The sequence below is a fragment of the Trachurus japonicus genome, chromosome 5, assembly GCF_045865225.1.
Source record: "Trachurus japonicus isolate A0001 chromosome 5, Traja_1.0".
NCBI classification, from domain to species: Eukaryota; Metazoa; Chordata; class Actinopteri; order Carangiformes; family Carangidae; genus Trachurus; species Trachurus japonicus.
In genome coordinates, this window is record NC_140911.1 from 8403645 (window position 1) to 8421067 (window position 17423).

General features: G+C 42.3%; 1 protein-coding gene across 6 annotated transcripts in view; it reads left to right on the forward strand.

Annotated features, from left to right (window-relative positions):
• The window catches only part of dlgap4b (discs, large (Drosophila) homolog-associated protein 4b), an 89516-nt gene that overhangs the window by 30867 nt on the left and 41226 nt on the right, over positions 1–17423 (forward strand). For all 6 annotated transcript variants that reach the window (XM_085775966.1, XM_085775967.1, XM_085775961.1 and 3 more), the window contains one exon: positions 15804–15844. The gene's annotated coding sequence lies outside the window, so the exon portion shown is untranslated. Of the gene's footprint in view, positions 1–15803; positions 15845–17423 lie in introns of those variants that run through there.

Below are 17423 nucleotides of genomic sequence, written 5' to 3' on the forward strand. Positions count from 1 at the left end.
TATGTACGTCTTTAACGTCTGCAGACGCTCTGGTTGCCGGCGGCCAAAGGGGCGGGACTTTCAAGCAGCGCTGCAGATGTGTCCATTCAGGCTCTCTCAATTTCTGTGATTCTGTGAGAATCCCGGTCTGCAATTGGCTGCTGCTTCAGCGGCAATGCTCCTCATGACATAAAGTTGAGCTTGGACGCTCTGGACGCTTGCATCGCGATGCTCGCCGCTGCCGCTGCTCCCGACGCCTTTCGCCCCCTAGCGTCCATTGAAAACGAATGACTTCCGGCCACCAGGACGCTCCCGACGGTTTCGGTGTGAACGTACTATAAGGTAAATGCTGTTATTAGTATGATGCTAACATGCTCGCTATGACAATGGAACCATGCTGTTTTTCATTGGGTTTAATATTTAGCATGTTCGAGAGCCGGGCAAAGCTAACAATGCTGAAATTTAGCTAATTAGAACCTAGCACATATTAGCCTATATGTTGAACAAAGTGAAATTCTGACCTGTTGATGGCACTAGATAAAAAGTTAGGGAATCTTGAAGTGCACATTGAATGAATTCATCCTCTTGGGAACATGAATGATCCAAAGCAGGTGGATCAATCAACATTTCCCTCCATTCATGTTCATGTTTCCACCAAATTGTTGAACATGCACTGAACCTCACAAAGACATTAATTAAAAACATTAGTGATGTAAATTTAATGGCACATTGGTTACCTCTTCACTGAAATGTTCCCTGTGGTGTTTTAGACATCTAAAAGCACTACGCTCTGCTCCGCTCCGCTCTGCTGCTCTGCTCATCTACAGGTGGTGGTAACATGCTAAGATGCGCCTGAGTGCACCAGCACAGGCAGGAAAGAGCCAGACTGCAAAGTGGTAAATGTGGATTTAAACAACGTGAGATTTAAAATCAGATGAGATGCAAGATTTAATGTAAACATAACTTGTGTTTGTGTAAATAAAAACCCCACAGGATACCGTAAGGTCTTGATCACCTGTCTCCTCCTCGCTTCACCTCCAGCCAGACTGTCTCCCTCATGCCATCAAAGGAAGTGAACGCATCGCCCCATTTTGTCGAATGCACCAAAACCCGTGGATCAAAGCCTTTCCAGAGGTTCAGTGACATTTTAAGCCTTCAAATGTCATCAAACATACAGTATGGTAATCGTTACTTGACGCAAGATCTGTCACTGTTTCAAGTGAGACGAAACATCAGTGTCTTCGGTATCGAGGAGCCATCTTCGGAAATTTTCTTTTTGATTGAGTTTATCTTCATTGAACGTCTCACATGGAGCCGGTCCCGGTGAAACAGTGATGAAACACCAGGCAGGAGCTGCACAGCCAGGTGTGACATTCACACACCGGAGGCAAAGTGAATCAATTGAAAGGCAAAGCGTCGTGTTCATAGTTACCAGTCATTACACACAGAGACATCAGCACATCTGCTCTGTTTTTTTTTTTTTTCATACAGTACGACTCCACTTGCCGTGATTACTGCACAACAAAGGCCAATCAAAGCTGTGCAATTATTACATCAGATAAATCTGTTCGGTAAACCCACAAATATGATGCAAATGTTACTGATTTATCTCTAATCACAGCGTCACTCACAACAAACCTGCAGATATTGGTTTTGCTTCGCAGTGTTGGAATTCATTTTTTCGGATTCTTTAAACATTTATCTCTGGTGCAGATGGTAACGGACGAAAAGCCGGTTGTCCTCGGTAACGGCTGGCTGCTGATCATTTGTCCGCCCCACCGCCCCAAGTCAAACAGCTGATAACAAATGAAGTGATTGTGTCAATTTCCCACACGAAGAAATCTGCGTGTATATTCTTGGAGGAACACCTGCGCAGTTGTCCACACACAATCTTGTTGCTGCTGAGCCGCAGCAGATGTTTGTGCCAGCGCTCGAAGACCGTCCAGATGTCTGCTTCATGCTCGTTTTTTATCAGGAAGGAAAAAACAGAACACAAAGCAGACTGCATGGCATGCATGGGCCATTTAGAGACTATTATTCTGAGGAGAAGCATATTGAGACCATTCGGTGCTTAGCCTAGATTCCTCTCCATGCCCTTCTGTCCCCCTTTCTTCACTTAAAGTGGTTTTACTGAAGCTGCTTATTCTTCTGCATTATCTCTCGCTCTGAGAATAGGGGATGGAGGGGGATAAATATAATTGGATTGCATTGTTTATTATGCCTCTGCACCGGCGACAACCGCGGCCAGAGGCGTTATGCATTCAGGTTGTGTCAGTATGGCCGCTCGTCCCATTTTTGTGAACGTCTCAGGAAGCCCTCGAGGGTCATTCTTCAAATTTTGGCACAAACATCCACTGGGACTCCTCAAGGATGCACTGATTGGAAATTGGTGGTCAAAGGTCAAAGGTCAGGGTCACTGTTACCTTGGAGCCACAACTCAAGAATTCACAAGCTAATTATGTTTATATTTCGCATATATGTGTAATACGAATACGAATTACTTTATTAATCCCCAAAGGGAACTTCATTTAAATGATGTAGTAATTACATTTCATATCAAAAAAGGTCAACGATCTGCTTCATTTTTACTTTATAATGTTATGGAAAAACACTTTTCTGCTCATTATTCAACACTGTAGCTGAGAAATACTATTGGTCAGAAGCTGAAGAGGTGACACTAATCTCAGATGCCCACCTTGAAACTATGGCCACAATGTCTAAAGTCATGGCTACAATGTTATAATCAGCTTTACTGGCCAAGCATGCAAAAAAAAAGACACAAGAGTCAAACAAATCAAATGTATATAGGCTTATCCCTCTGTTACAAATCAAAAATAATAAAGTAAAAAGTAATAAAGTAATACATTACTGGAGCAATAACCTCTCCACTCATATATATTATGACCCTGGATAAACATAGACGTAAGCTGCTACCTGTTCTCTCTCTTTCCAGGTCAAACTAGCATAAAAAAGTCATTTTCCTGACACCTCTGGTCTGGTGGGATTTCAGATTGTTATAACCTTGAGAGTGTTAAATTATTGGCACGTCAGTTACACGTCAGGTTCCTGCAGCGGCTGTGAAACATACAGTATGCAGCTTTGTAGATATTTTAAGACTGTGACCTTCCTCCATTGGTCTCTCTCAGGTTTTCAGTGGCCACTTCAAATCACTGCTATTGAGGGAAAAAGAAAAAAGGTGAATAACAGATAGTTTCAGCTCAAATCACTAATACACAGGAGTTGGTGACTTGTTGTAGCCACAGTAGGACCTTAAATAACTTGAATAAAAGCCTGTATAATCACACGTGCTGCACTGCTGCTGTTGTTCCGGCTCAGTAACGACAGGCAGCACTCCGCTGTCAGTCTGAGTGGTCTTTCTTTATCTATGAACATCCCGTGGGCTTTTACAGTAGGCCAGTCTGTTCTTGTCCTACTTTTCCAGTGTGCCTGCCTGTCCTCCCTTCCTTGTTGTCTGTTAAATGTGACGTGCGGGGGCCCTCCCTTTCGCCCCGACCTCTCTCCGCTGTATCCGCGATAGACAGACAGCCGAGCCACTATACAGCCTTGGAGACGGCTTTGGCTTTGGCTCTGCGTCCATCCATCTTGTTTCCGTGCCTCTGTAAAAATCCAATTCCCTCCTCTCAATGCACGCATCCTCGCCGACACTCATCCATCTTTCGCTTCCCATGAATCTGGGCCGTCTGGTCAGGTGCTGCGAGCACATCATTTGTTTCAGTTAGTGTTTTATCCCCCTCAGCCTCCCCGCTCTCTCTTCTACACTCTACTCCCCCCTCTTCCTCCTCCTCCTCTTCCTCCTCCTCTTTTCAGATGGCCAGGCTGTAAGCCTGTAGCTCACAAAGGGCCCGGTGACGCTATGTTCAAGGATAACAATATCACAGTGGCAGGGACGCGATGAGCTTCGACTTTTTTCGCCGTCAGCAGCTGCTCTAAACCAATAAACAGGATGTTAAATGGAGAATCAGCGCCATATAGCCAGGTTGTTGGCAGTACCGTCGGCCATAGTCCAGACAGCGGTAATAGCATCATTGGTAATGCTGCGGGTCTCAATGGGCTGTAATTGAATGTGACTTATTCAGTTACACGTATACGTCTATGTCTCCCAGTGGGGCTCGGAAAGTGTCTCCTGAGTTTCGTCTTGCAATAAAGACAGCAGAGAGTTTAATAACAGTAATGTCAGCGTAATGGCTGCTTCCTGCCAGTGTAATTGAAAATCCGAGGTGTCATATTGCGTCTTTGTTTTTTATGGCTTAGTGATGCATTTGTGTTTCCTCCTCGGGAGATGGCTGAAAATAAAACTAAATCCCCGTGCGTCTCTTTGGTGATGCGTTTTTATTGCATATAAGTCCCATCAAAACAAAAGAAAAAAAGGGAGGGAAATAATCACATTACCATTAAGACCCAGCAGTCGCACACACTGACTGGTCTGATGTGGACACTTGTTAACCCCGGGCTCACTTCCCATTACCCACGTTGCCTTTCTGCAACCTTGCTGGGAGGCAGAATCGCCACATTGTTCTCTGGTAGCTTCGCTGACATGAAATCGTTTTTTGCGTGGTTGCAGAGCTCGGTTGTGATGGAGTGTTGTTTTCTCAGCGAGAGCGTTTACTCGAATCAGTAATCAGTTGTATCTACACCATTTACAAACAAACACCCCCGCACAACAGAGCCTAACATCAAGTCTGAGTTTCTCTTCTGGTACTGGCCAAAAACATGAAGCTGTAGAGCTCAGCACCTGTCACAAAACACTAAATAAACAATAAATACACAACATATAAGATACAGAAACATTTGTGTACAGGTGAATTCACTGTTACAGGTCAAATATCAGATATGCATTTGTGTTTTCCCCTCTAGACATGTAGCTAGCAGATTAAGACACTTTATACTTAAGTTTTGAAGAATGAAAGTAACAGTCAATAAATCAAAGAGATTCAACATTTTAACTCTCTATCTGTCGTTAAATTATTATTATGTTTGCACATTTTACCACTGATTTAATAAGTTATAACAGCCCAGTTGTTTTAAAGTAGAGTAGTAACAGACTGTTGGTGTGTTATTCTTTCCACTTGTAACAGCAGCTGTAACCTGTTGTTACTGACAGGGTTACGTAAGCTCAGAACAGGCCCAGAGCTTCTGTATCCACCAGTCAGACATGCGTTAATTACAGTAGCTCTCTGTCTGTCTGTGAGACTGCAGGATACCGCTCTGATTCACAGCTGCAATATTCAAAAAATAATTATGGAAATCCATTGTCATTCATTAAAATTGTCAGCAGTGAATCGAAGCCTGTGACCGTCCAATCATTATCTTAGCAGCAGTCGTAATAAGGAAGAGCAGAGTTGGCAAGCCTGGGATTTTTCAACACGCTGAAGCTAAGAGCAGAAAGAGGAGTGACGGTCGGTGTCCGAGGAGATTAGACGGTTGTTTATTTGTCAAAATACAAACCAAAAACCCAAGAAAAGACGTGTAGTTTAGAGTTCAACGTTTAGAGAAATGATCTGTACTCTGTCAACTCCAGCTTTAGTCAGGACTCCCACATTTCCAAGTAGTGTCAATGGTGGCACTGTCATCACAGACAAGAACATAGTACATTACATTACATTTATTTTTATCATCAATCAGACAATGAATGAATTGTTTGTCAGCCAAGCTACACCCATAAGAATCAAAACAACATCAATACGACAAAATCAATATGAAAAATCAATTATAGAATGGATCATATCCTCATTAAATGTTTGCAGTTTAAATTAATCCCAGATTAAACAATTCTGGGACACAAAACTACAGTACACACACAGACACACAGACACACACTCATGGATATAAAGATAGACCGGCATAAAATGGAAAGAAAGGAGGGCTTTCATTACCGTCCGTTTCATCTCCCTCACCACATTCAATCATAATATCAAGTAGGTAGTAAATAATACATTTTACCACCTCATGCCTCTCACACACACACACACACACACACACACACACATACACACACAGAGGCAGCTGAGATAAATTGTTACTGACACTTAAAAACAGTCGGAAGAAATGATGTACTTTAGTCCAAGTCCTTCCTCACTGCCCCCTCGAGCCATCTGTCAGAGGACTCCCAGACTCTGGTCACCTGTGTTTACATGAATGTGTGTGTGCGTGCGTGTGCGTGCGTGTGTGTGTGTATGTGTGTAGCGAGTGACAGAAAAAGCACCTTTTCTCTTCATATCTTCCCGACTACTTCATCTTGTGCTGCAGCTCCAGAGAGAAAGACAAGCGAGACAGAGAGGGACAGGTGTTGTCTGCCTCGGGAGACTGCATCTCTGTCTCGTGTGTGTGTGTGTGTGTGTGTGTGTGTGTGTGTGTGTGTGTGTGTGTGTGTGTGTGTGTGTGTGTGTGTGTGTGTGTGTGTGTGTGTGTGTGTGTGTGTGTGTGTGTGTGTGAATGCACCCGGGGCAGCGAGCCTGTAATTGTGTGTAGGTGTGTATGTTTTTGTGTGTTTTCATTTAATAGTCGCAGCCATGCACAAACACATATGTACAGTATGCTCAGCGTGTGTGTGTGTGTGTGTGTGTGTGTATTAGCTGAGGGCAGTGCATCCGTGTCTCCTGAGCCAGGTCCTGCAGAGTTAGCGTGCTGCGTTCACAGTCGGTCTGCATTTTACCAGCAGTCTCCATTTACACCGTCTGCCACTCGGCTGTCGTCGACTGAAACATACAGCAAAAGGCTTCTGTTGTTTAAAAGAGACACAGGTGAAGTAGGTGCAGAGTGTTTCAAGATGTACAGTCTTATATTTATAAACATGGAACATTTAATTTGTAATATAAACACAGGCTTAACAATACTACCACATGGTTGAAACAGGCATTGACCATCTTTTACACACAAACACACACACACTGCTCTGTCTTTTATCATATTCAATAAACGATAAAACAAGTGAAGAGGATATATTGATTGAGGGGAGAGTGTGAGCTTTGGAAAGTCTGAGCTGAGTACACAAGACGAGGGGACTGGTGTTTCAGGACTAATTTATTCTAATTAAGGGATCTGTGCGATTGATTTGGGCGGCTAATTGACTTGTAACTTTTTAATTCTAGCAAATAAAAGGAACCAGCTTCTCTGTCAACAACCAGTTTCCTCCAGAGGCTCCTCGACATCTGAAGTCCTTTCATCCAATAAGGACACAGGCAAAGTTAAAATAAAAGTTTTGACAAGTAGCAGCCGACTCGTGCCGGCTCTGTACGAGTTTTAAATCACACAGGACCTGTTTTAAATGGGATTAAAAATCAACATTAGAGTTGAATTTATTTATTTTTCAATGCAAAGTTTAAGTCAACTGAATGCAATAACAATAACAAACTGAAACTTAAACTTCATGTAGAAAAATAACACAAAAAGCAGAATGACAGTGAAGCAGACACGAATCAAGATGAACGTACTTGCAAATTACAGGGTGCTGCTATTTTCTTCTCTTTAAAAAAAGAAAAGTGTGGTTGAAGAATATAAAAAGTAATTTCTTGGTTCATCTCTAAGAAGTTTGAGTGTTTAGACCGGCTCAGCTCAAAACATTAATCAGACTCTTCGTTCCGCTGTCAAAAAAAGCTCCTAAGTGGTTCGAAATACAGCAGCTGATTAAAAGTTGCATCGGCGGAAAAAAGAGTAAAATATCGAGGGCAAAAATTACATTTAATGAAATCCTGTCTGAAGGAAACCTTTGGTGATCCCATTAAAACATCTGCAGGAAACAGAAGAAGAAAAAGAAACTGGTGTTCTCCCAAAATAACAGTTTTAAAACGTTCTTCTCTGAACTTATTCTTTTGAACTTGTTCAAAGAGAACACCTGCCTAAAGCAAAACTATAGCACCTTAAAGTGGCCCATTTGTAAAGTTATATGACCAAGAAGAAACTGGTTTAAATACACAGAGGAGAGACGATGGAGTAAACTGGACTGTAATTGGTTGTTATTATGTGTCCTAATGATGTAAATGTTCAAATGTTTAATGCCTGCATGCATGTTTGAGGAGATCAGAGGACGTCTGTGTTTGTATTTGATTTGTGTGGGCTGATTTTATAATAAAGAGCGAGGCAAGCAGATCTTTGTCCAGTGCTTCAAAGTCAAACCTCCTTAGAGGAGCAAGACCAAAAACTTGGCTTGGACTTTTTCAACTTATTCTTGTGTGTGACTGTTCAGCCCTGAGGACGGCCTGAGCTGAGCTGGCTGCCTCTCCACCTCCTTCTCTCTGTACTTCATCCACTCACTCGGAGCAAACATGAAAACAGACGTAGTCCTCAAACAGCTTCTGATCTGCTGCAGAGCTCAGTCCTCCTCAGTGGTTGTATAAGATTTGGACTCATTTAAATGTTTGTGTGTTTAAGTGAGCAAGCTTTTGAAGAGTTATCAGTGTTTTATTAAGTTTTTACTTAAATTTTCTCAGTTTAGTTTTGTCAATATGACAGATACGAAGTTTTTGCCCACAGAATTTGATTAAATATGATAATGCACGTCTTGGAAATTAGCAATAAAAGTGAGTGTGTTTAATATATTTAATCCATCTCATTAGTGAGATTTAATATCTTGAGTGAAGAAGTTTGCAACCACTCCCCTCCCTTCCCCTCTTGCACTTTCCAAACTTGCAGGAGAAACTACGGTGGCCTGCAGGTAACAAAAAAAAAGAAAAGCAAAGAAAAAGGCCCTCTTTGAACCAGTGTTAGGTTTGTCCACTCTGGGCTACTGTAGAAACATGATGAAGACCGGCTTCCTATATGCAGATATGTAATTCTCAGCCAATAAAAACACACACCCCTGAAAACACACAAAATATCAAACAGTATTCAGATACCGACTCCACATCCTTCAGAAAAATTCAGATTACATCTCACCCTCAGTCTGTTAATCACCGCATCATGATAATATGATTATACAAAAAAAGTCTTTGTTTCAAGATCAAAGGAATTCAACAGGATTATTTTCAAATGTTACATTAATAAATGAACATAATGTTGGCACTTGTTTTGTTGCATTCACACCCCACCCAACCCCCTCCCCCTCTCTTTCTCTTTCTCTTTCACTTTCTGTCTCTCACTCACGCACATGCATGTAAAATCCATTATTGCAGTGACCACATTTAATCCAGTTGCCATATCCGCTGCCAGCTACTGAGTCATTAGCATAATTATAACATGCTGAGAGTTTTTGGAATGAGCGTGTGATTCTTTCCAAAAGCGTTGTCACACTGTCTCACTAGTGGGATTCATCTTCAGTCACACTCAAGTTGCCTCCCATCTGCTCCCTGAATACTACTAATTGTATAAGTGGGCAAAGTTCTCCTCGTCCTCTTGATGAAATGGCCCAACAGCTTTCTAAAGGACCCTCGTATCTTGGCCTCTTTTTCACCAGCGTTTCAATCTTCAGCTCGATATAGTTTTTCTACAGCATCGACGTAACTGTGAGAACAATTCGTACATGTACTGCAGTTAAAGCTTTGGCTTGATATTGCATCTGTAACTCGGTGACCTCCACCACGTTGTGCAGTAATTGGATTTCATGGTTGAGAAAATTATTTTCCCTCTTATCCTTGCACTCCTGCATTACTCCAGAATGAAGGAGGATATTAAAAACATACACTTACACTGCTGTGATGATGACAGTGTTTTTATCTCAGTGATGTGTCATGTGTGGGTAGAAGAGCAGCAGCCATCACTCTAACAACTTGAGTAAGATTCAGAAAGTATGTGGTGAACAGTCAACTCAACTTCACAAGTGACTTGTGATGTATGTGATGCAGTATTTATATTCACTGTCGAACCTGTGGGCAGAGACACAGTCTAAATGGAGCGACTTTACCTCAGCCTAGCGGTCAGAGTTGGTCTGAAAGCCTGGACTGTGTTGGACTGGCACATCTGGATCCACCACTGCAGCTTCAGTAATAATAGTATAGTATGTATTAGTGTGAATTTAAGGTTAATTTGAGGTGAAGCCAGGGCTTGCATAGCTTGTATTTGTCTTCTCCTTTCCTGCCAGTGATGATAAAGCCTCCACATGATGAAGACATTCAATCCGAATCCCAACTAGGCTCCATATTGGGCATGGCGTTGACGCTGCTGGTAGCAATAACAGTATAATTATCATTGCCCACGATGCCATGAACTTGTTAATTCACTTTGCAAGATTGCTACTTTGCTAAAGATCTAATTTGAGGAGAGCTTTGGTGACATGACTACACCATACGCACACCTGTTTACAAACCAATCAGTGTCAATTGTAGGGAGACTAGACGTAGGTAATGAGGCCAGGGCGTCATTATGTCATAAAAAGTTTTTTAGTGCACTCGCATTAATGTAGAGTGAAACCAGAACCAACCGGATCAAATGAAGAAGATGTAGCAAAATCACCAACCTAATGTGTTCAGACCTTGTTTTGGACTTTCAGGTGTGAAAATGCTCTAATGATTGGGATTTGATTATCTGACAATTATAGGCTACATTAAAAAAAGTAATTAGGGATAGATTCAGTTACCATATCAGTTAATATTTCGTTTAAATGTATATGTGACATGTAAAGTAGCTTGTCCTAGTTTAAGATTCAAAAAGATTCTTTATTGTCGCTGTATAAGAACATAAAATTTGGTGCAGTCACAGACCAGCTCATTATAATATGTATAAATCTCTAATACGTGACATAACAAATATAAATATGAGTAAATCCTGAACCTCGAAGCTGAACAAAAGTTTCTGCATCACCATATCCCTGTGTTCAAGAGGCATGGACAGACCATAATGACCCTCAAGAGCTCTCACTAAGTGATGAATAATGCATCAGTTCTTCCCAGGACACCACAGGGACTGTTATCGTGTTTAGATCCACTATCTGTTTTGTTTTTTTGTCACATCACCTCTTGCAGGAAAATAGGAAGTTAAAGTCCAAAGTCAGATTTGACCTTTAGCCCTTGTCCTGCTGAATAAATGTTTTAGTGAGATTTTTTTTTTTCAGTTGAAAGCTGCACTTTTCCAGCTGTGAGACATCTGCTGTGGTAATCGTCAATCATCAGTGCTCTCGATTTAGCTGCAAAATCTGAAACATCTAATCTAATGTAATTGTTTCTCATTTGAGGCCAATTTCCATCAGGATTTAAAGTCCACGCGCTCCATCACTGAGAGAGATTCTCCACAGTGAACAGACATTTATAATGCATTTCCCCTAAATGAAGAGCCCAATCAGCAGATCCCCCCAGCCTGATACCTCAATCTGCTTCCCAATCTCATTTCTAATTTATCTTACTCTGCCCCAACAAACCCCGGTGCCGCGAAGTGCAATTTGACATTAGTCCTCCGAATCTGCAGTGGGCAATGAAGCAAGAGAAGAAGAAGTGGTTTGGCACCGATCCCAACCCCCCGAAACTCCATAAAGTGCCTTTCATTTGTCTTCTGTTCAAGTTCATCTGTGCTTCATGAATGAGTTTAAGAAACGTGTGTGAGGATCTTTTCCTCGGAGGAAGTGTAATGGCTTCCTGGTGTAAAGTTGAAGGAGAATCAGCTTTACCCATTAGCACCCACTATCTTATAGTACATCTGCAGTCACTTCACACTTTAAAGTAAAAGAAAACCCCTTTTATTCCTTGTTGCAATTAATGTGCTCTGTATTGATAATGGTTACTAACAGGGAGGAGGGGAGGGGGGTCTATTACTGTATGTTTTTTGTTCTTGTCATTTAAGTTCTTCTGAAGCCGATAGGAGATGACCTTTAACACTGTTCAGAGGTGTGTGTGTGTGTGCATTTGTGTGTGTGTGTGTGCAATTTTCCTTGACATTTTATGGCAAAAGGTCACTGCACTTTTGAGTTTAGTGTTTGTTGATTCTGTCCCAAAAAATCAAAACTAAACTCAGTGGCGGCGAAACTGTTTTTTTGTTGTTGTTTTTTTTAAGGAATTTTACATCAGTTGTTGTGTGGACGATGTTCAGGTCGAGCTGCTGCCTCCATTGGCCATTCTGGACATTTTGTGCTCGAGGAACGTGACATTTTTGTATTTTTTTCGTCCACCTCTAAAGCTGCAGCAGGTTCATGCTGCAGTATCTAGGTATTAACCAACCAACCAACCAACCAACCAACCAACCAACCAGGGGCAGCTTAACGTTTCTAAAACCAGCACAATCCCCTGGTTTCAGTCTCCAGTTCATCCTGCATATATATGAACCAATTACACAGAGAGTCTGGTCGAAGTGTCTCCTGGCTCCTTCTCTAACATGCTAATCAGCTGATACTAAAACACCTTATACCGGGGCTTAAAGGTATACGTTTGGGTTTTTGACATGGGATTGTGTGAGGAAGTCATGTATAGTCAGTACATCACCTGCAGTAGATTCAGATTTTCATATCGTGACCCGTGGCCATGATACAGTGAACTATGTAGGTGTGTTGGTTGTTTGCTGGTTTTAAAAATGTAGCTCCAAGGGAAAGTGGTGTTTCACAGGAAGATGCATATTCTACATGAAATGAACATTTTTAAATGGATATTGGATTATTTTGGTGAGTATTTGCATCTAAAACCAATTTTTTGGGGGGGGTTTTGGCCGTGTGCACAGCAGTACGCAGCTCTGCTAGTCCACCTGTTATCCTTGTCCGCTCTCTTGACCGATCACAATCTGCTGCAGGTGATTTACTGTGTCTGCACAACAACCTCACACAACCTCACCTCAAATAATCCAGAACTGTCCCTTTAAGGGGAAAGAAGGAGGACCAACGATGTCATCGGTCACCGGCGCTAACATCCTACGGCCTTATGAAGAGTAATAGTAACATCCAAACATTTGAAGACAGGTCAGAAAACTACTACAACCAGACATGGTGGATGGGAACTCGTGTTTCATAATATTTTGAACCTCTCACAGTTGGTGAATATTCAACCCTGTCCTCACACAGACGGTGTGACAGCAGAGGTCTTTTATTCAGACACTTAAAATGGTAAATGGTCGACACTTCTATAGCACTTCTCCTCCTCGGCAGACAAATTCCTTTACAGATTGTGTCTCATTAACCTGCTCACAGCTAAAGGGTGATGTTGATGGTGGCAGAGCTGCCTTACAAGGCTCTGGCCTGCACACTGGGTTCAGCCTCTTGAGGTTAAATAAGATGATTTAGTTGCAAACCATTGTTGACTTTCTCCTGCCAGAGGCTTCTTATGGTTCTGTGAATAGTGACTGTTGCCACTCAGAGGCAAAGGCAGAGGTTTTATGTGGTTGCCACACCAAAAAAAACCTATTTGCAAGTAAGTTTGGGATGCATGGTGAGGTATGAGTTTTACAGGAGGGAGTACTGTCGCGTCTTTTCTCATGGTGTCTGTCAGAACTGATGTCATTTACCCATATTTCCCCAGTTTATATCACATAAACTTAACCAGAGAGAAAGAAGTGTTTTATAATAGGCTCTGACAAACATTAATTTCCTCCCTGTTCATCAGAAAATACCACATGAGTCATTTGGATCACAAACAAACAATTTTGTTATTAAGAATCGGAGCTAATTTCCGATGCTTCCACCTGATTATACATTTGGGAGCACTTGGGTTTGAGACAGTGATGCAGCAGCAGCAGTGAGCGACTTTTCATATTCCACATAATGAATGCCTTCCAGGAAAGACTGTGCTTTAGTTATTCCCTTACAATATTGTGTCTCCCCGATTATTAGCTTCTCGCTCCATCTTCCAGTAAAGTCTCTGCAGAGCAGCTAAAAACAAAACTAGCTCTGTTCTGGTTTGACTTTATCCGAAAATCATGGATCTGTGCAGAGACGACGTTGTTGTTTTTCTCTACAGAAGAAAAAGAAACACCCCTATGAGACGCTCTGTTTTACCGTGTGAATATTCATCCATGTATGTGTCATCCACTGTACATTCACAGGTTTCTGATGCTGTTTGTTCTTTTGCATTAATTACTTGTGTTGTTTTGCGTGCCACCCGCTCCCTTTGTAAACTCGCTACTATCAAATACTTGAACAACAGATGAATACCAAAAATATCAAAGAGAATATCCAACCGTTTCCACGCTGTGTGAGTTGGACGTGTGTGAGGGAATAAAACAGTAGCAGGAAAAGGAAAAAAAAAAAAAACACTCAACACAGCAGCACATGAATATTAACACCAAGGTTGTACCTTTCTACCACCGTGTATTTGAGTGCTTCTGGGATTGATGAACAAATGTGTTTCCTTTCTGAATTTTTTTAAAGGAAAAAGATAGAATCCATAATGCACAACAAGAGAGAGTGCTGGGATGCAGTTTGATGTGTGACCTCAGAGAGACGGTCGGTCTCACAGAGATGTTAGATGGCACTTGTCAGACCATGGGCCTTTTGTAGTCGCTGCTGAGAAGCTTCAGCTGCTTCTCTGATAACGGAAATGATAAAAAAATAAAAGAAAAAGAAAATATACAGCATGTTTGACAGGGTTGTAATGTAAACTTAACACAGACAACAAGAAATAAATGTAATTAAAGCCGCAAGCGGCGATGATCGGGCACTCGTGACTCTGCGCCACCGCGGACCTGAGGCATGCAGGGGCTGTGGCGAGAAGGGAAAAGGGAGAAAAAACCTGGCAGGAGCGAAAAAACGCAATGTTTCGTTTATCCAGTGACCCTGATCACACATGTGAAGTTTGGAGCAAATCGGACAATGTTGATGTAAAACACAGCATTTCCTGTTTCCACAAGGGGGCGACATGAGTGAGATTGCTTATGAGCACATGGAGACGTTGAGGGCGGGGCTCTGATCATGTACAGAAATTTAGAAGCAGTTTGGATGAAGTATGTAGGAGAGAGAGCTGCTTGAATGGCGATGGATCAAACACGCCCCTTGACGTAGAGAAAAGCTTTTAATAATTTTTAATCAGCATCGTCTCTGGATGATGTGTAACCAATTTGAAGTTGATCGGACAAAATCCCTAGGACAAGTTCGTTAAAGTACAAAGTGTGGAAATCACGCCAAAATGGCAAGTAAAATCAAAATGGCCGACGTGATGTGCATGCAAAGTTTCATGCATTTTGGGCCATGGGAAAGGCGCCAAAAATGCGATCATTTTGTACTACAAATAATAATAATAAGAAACGAAGTAATTTCAATAGGGCTTTCGCTGGGCGACTTGCAGTCGCTGCTCGGGCCCTAATAAAGTCAATGAATACAGCAAAATATGCAAAGGCACACCATGCAAGTGCAAACACACAATCTTGTGTCCAAGTGCCGATCAAACTCTCTGTGTGTTATCAGACGAGACACATGGAGTGTGTGCGACTGTTTACACAGGCCCGGGAGGGGCAGGGAGGGGGTGAAGAGAGCCCCCCGATCCAACATTGTCGTAGCTGCTGTAACACTGCAGGTGTTAGAAAAGCGACTGGAATATGGATGAGTGGGGTAGACTGCCGTGATTGAAATGTGCTAAAGCAAGTCGGTGCCTTTGTACTACGCTCCGAGGTGTGGGAGAGAAGAGGAAGAGGAAGAGAGGGAGAAAGTAGGGCAGCAAGAGAGTAAAGTCGACAACAAGGTGGAGCTGCTTTCTGATACTTCTCTGGCCTGAGCCTGCACACAAGTTGCCCTCAAGCCACTGGTTCTCAATCAGATTATTTTAACCCGATTCGCAATGCGCCGTGGCAAAGCCTTATCCTCGGCTCTGTTCGCGCCTGTGTGTGGGTGTGTGGGTGTGTGTGTGTCTGTAGCAAAGTATGCTCAGGGTTTTGTTGTGGGTTAACAAGGAAAGCATGACACGGTTTTATGGGTTCATAGCAGACACAAACGCTGACACGTTTTTTTCTTCTCCTCCTATCTCTTTCAGGAAACTTGATCGAGCCTTGCGAGCGATGAGCAGCAGCCAATGTGAGTAATATTTTTCCTCAACACTCACTCAGCTCTGGGTTGTTTTTCAATTAAATGAACAATAAGCACACAAACAATCATGCATGCACAGGGCTGTAGCCTTGAACCTGCATGTGACCTTTAACTGCCTCCTCCGCGCTTACCATCAGGGAACGGGATTCAACGCCGACATCGTTTGTCAGCAGCTAATTGCTATTCCCTGCAAACACACTGATGGGACATCAAAGGTTGACTCACTGCAGGACAAGCCAGTGAAATTCAAATTTTCAAACAACCCCTGCTTCAGTATTATGCTACCGAGTTGCCACTTCTCCTTCTTCTTCTTTTTTAAGTTTGTCATCCAGCGCAGAAAGAAGGCTTAAGGCGCCATTAATAATGGATGAGGATGTGAGACTTTGCAGCGAGTTTTCTAGAAGCTTCAGTGCTTGCATTTAAAAAAAAAAAAACTGGCTCTCTGTGCACCTGGAAACTGGGGTTGTCGCTTTCAAGCAGATCTGGAGGCAAAGTGGTCAGACAGAGCCGCTCGCAGCAAAGATAAGACGCTGCAGCCAGGGCCGAAGCCAGGGCTAGAAAAATGGCGAGCTCTAGGGGTGTGTGTGTGTGTGTGTGTGTGTGTGTGTGTGTGTGTGTGTGTGTGTGTGTGTGCAAATACCAAAGCATATTATTTGATCACACCTTATTGTTTTCTCTGTCTCCCTGCAGCGCTTAGTCTCATCATCATCATTAGTGTCTAAGTCATATCTTCAATATGCCTCTTTCTCCTTCTGTTTCACACACTATAAATAATATGCAGCCTCACATCTTAATAGTGATCTTTAACAATATACTGTACAGTAGAAGCCAATATGCAAAGGTCTATATTATCTTTTTTTATTATCTTTTTGTCCTAATGCATTATAAATGAGAGTCTGGGTGCAGAGAAACTTAATAGATTTCTTAATACTCCCAGTAGTGCTGATAATCAACAACCAGGGCATGAGAAGGTGCGAGTGTGTTTGAGAGAGAGGAGAAGATGTTTCTCTAAGTTATTTATCGTGCACTCAGAAAGCTGCTTCATCACTTTTGGACCTGACCTACAAGAATCTATTGTATTGTATTTTCTATTGAGCTCAACTGAACTCAGGCTGACCTGCACATTACTCGCAGGCAGGGAGAGTGCAGGTCAGGAGAGACTGACTGAGCAAGAAAAAAGTGCTACTTTCAACCAACACACACACACATCGCCACAACCGAAACAGCCCTAATGACACTCGTGCACTCTCACGTGAAAATAAAAGAAAGAAAGCCCTGGAAAATCCTCCACGACGACGTGCATTATCTTTTCATGGCTGTATCCTCCCGTGACCAGAGGCATCCCACCATGTAAATTCCTGTTGCTGTCAGTGGAAGTGCTGATGATGCACTCGTGCCCTCTCTCACAAATCATAGCGGACACTGAATAACTAATCTGAATTAAGCACTTACTCATTCATCCAGGAGAAAAGTTCTCAACTGCTGTTTTTTTTTCTTCTTCTTTTCTATCCAATCGGATTTTGCTTTGACTTTTATTTTTATCTATGAAAAAAATGACCCGGGTCCA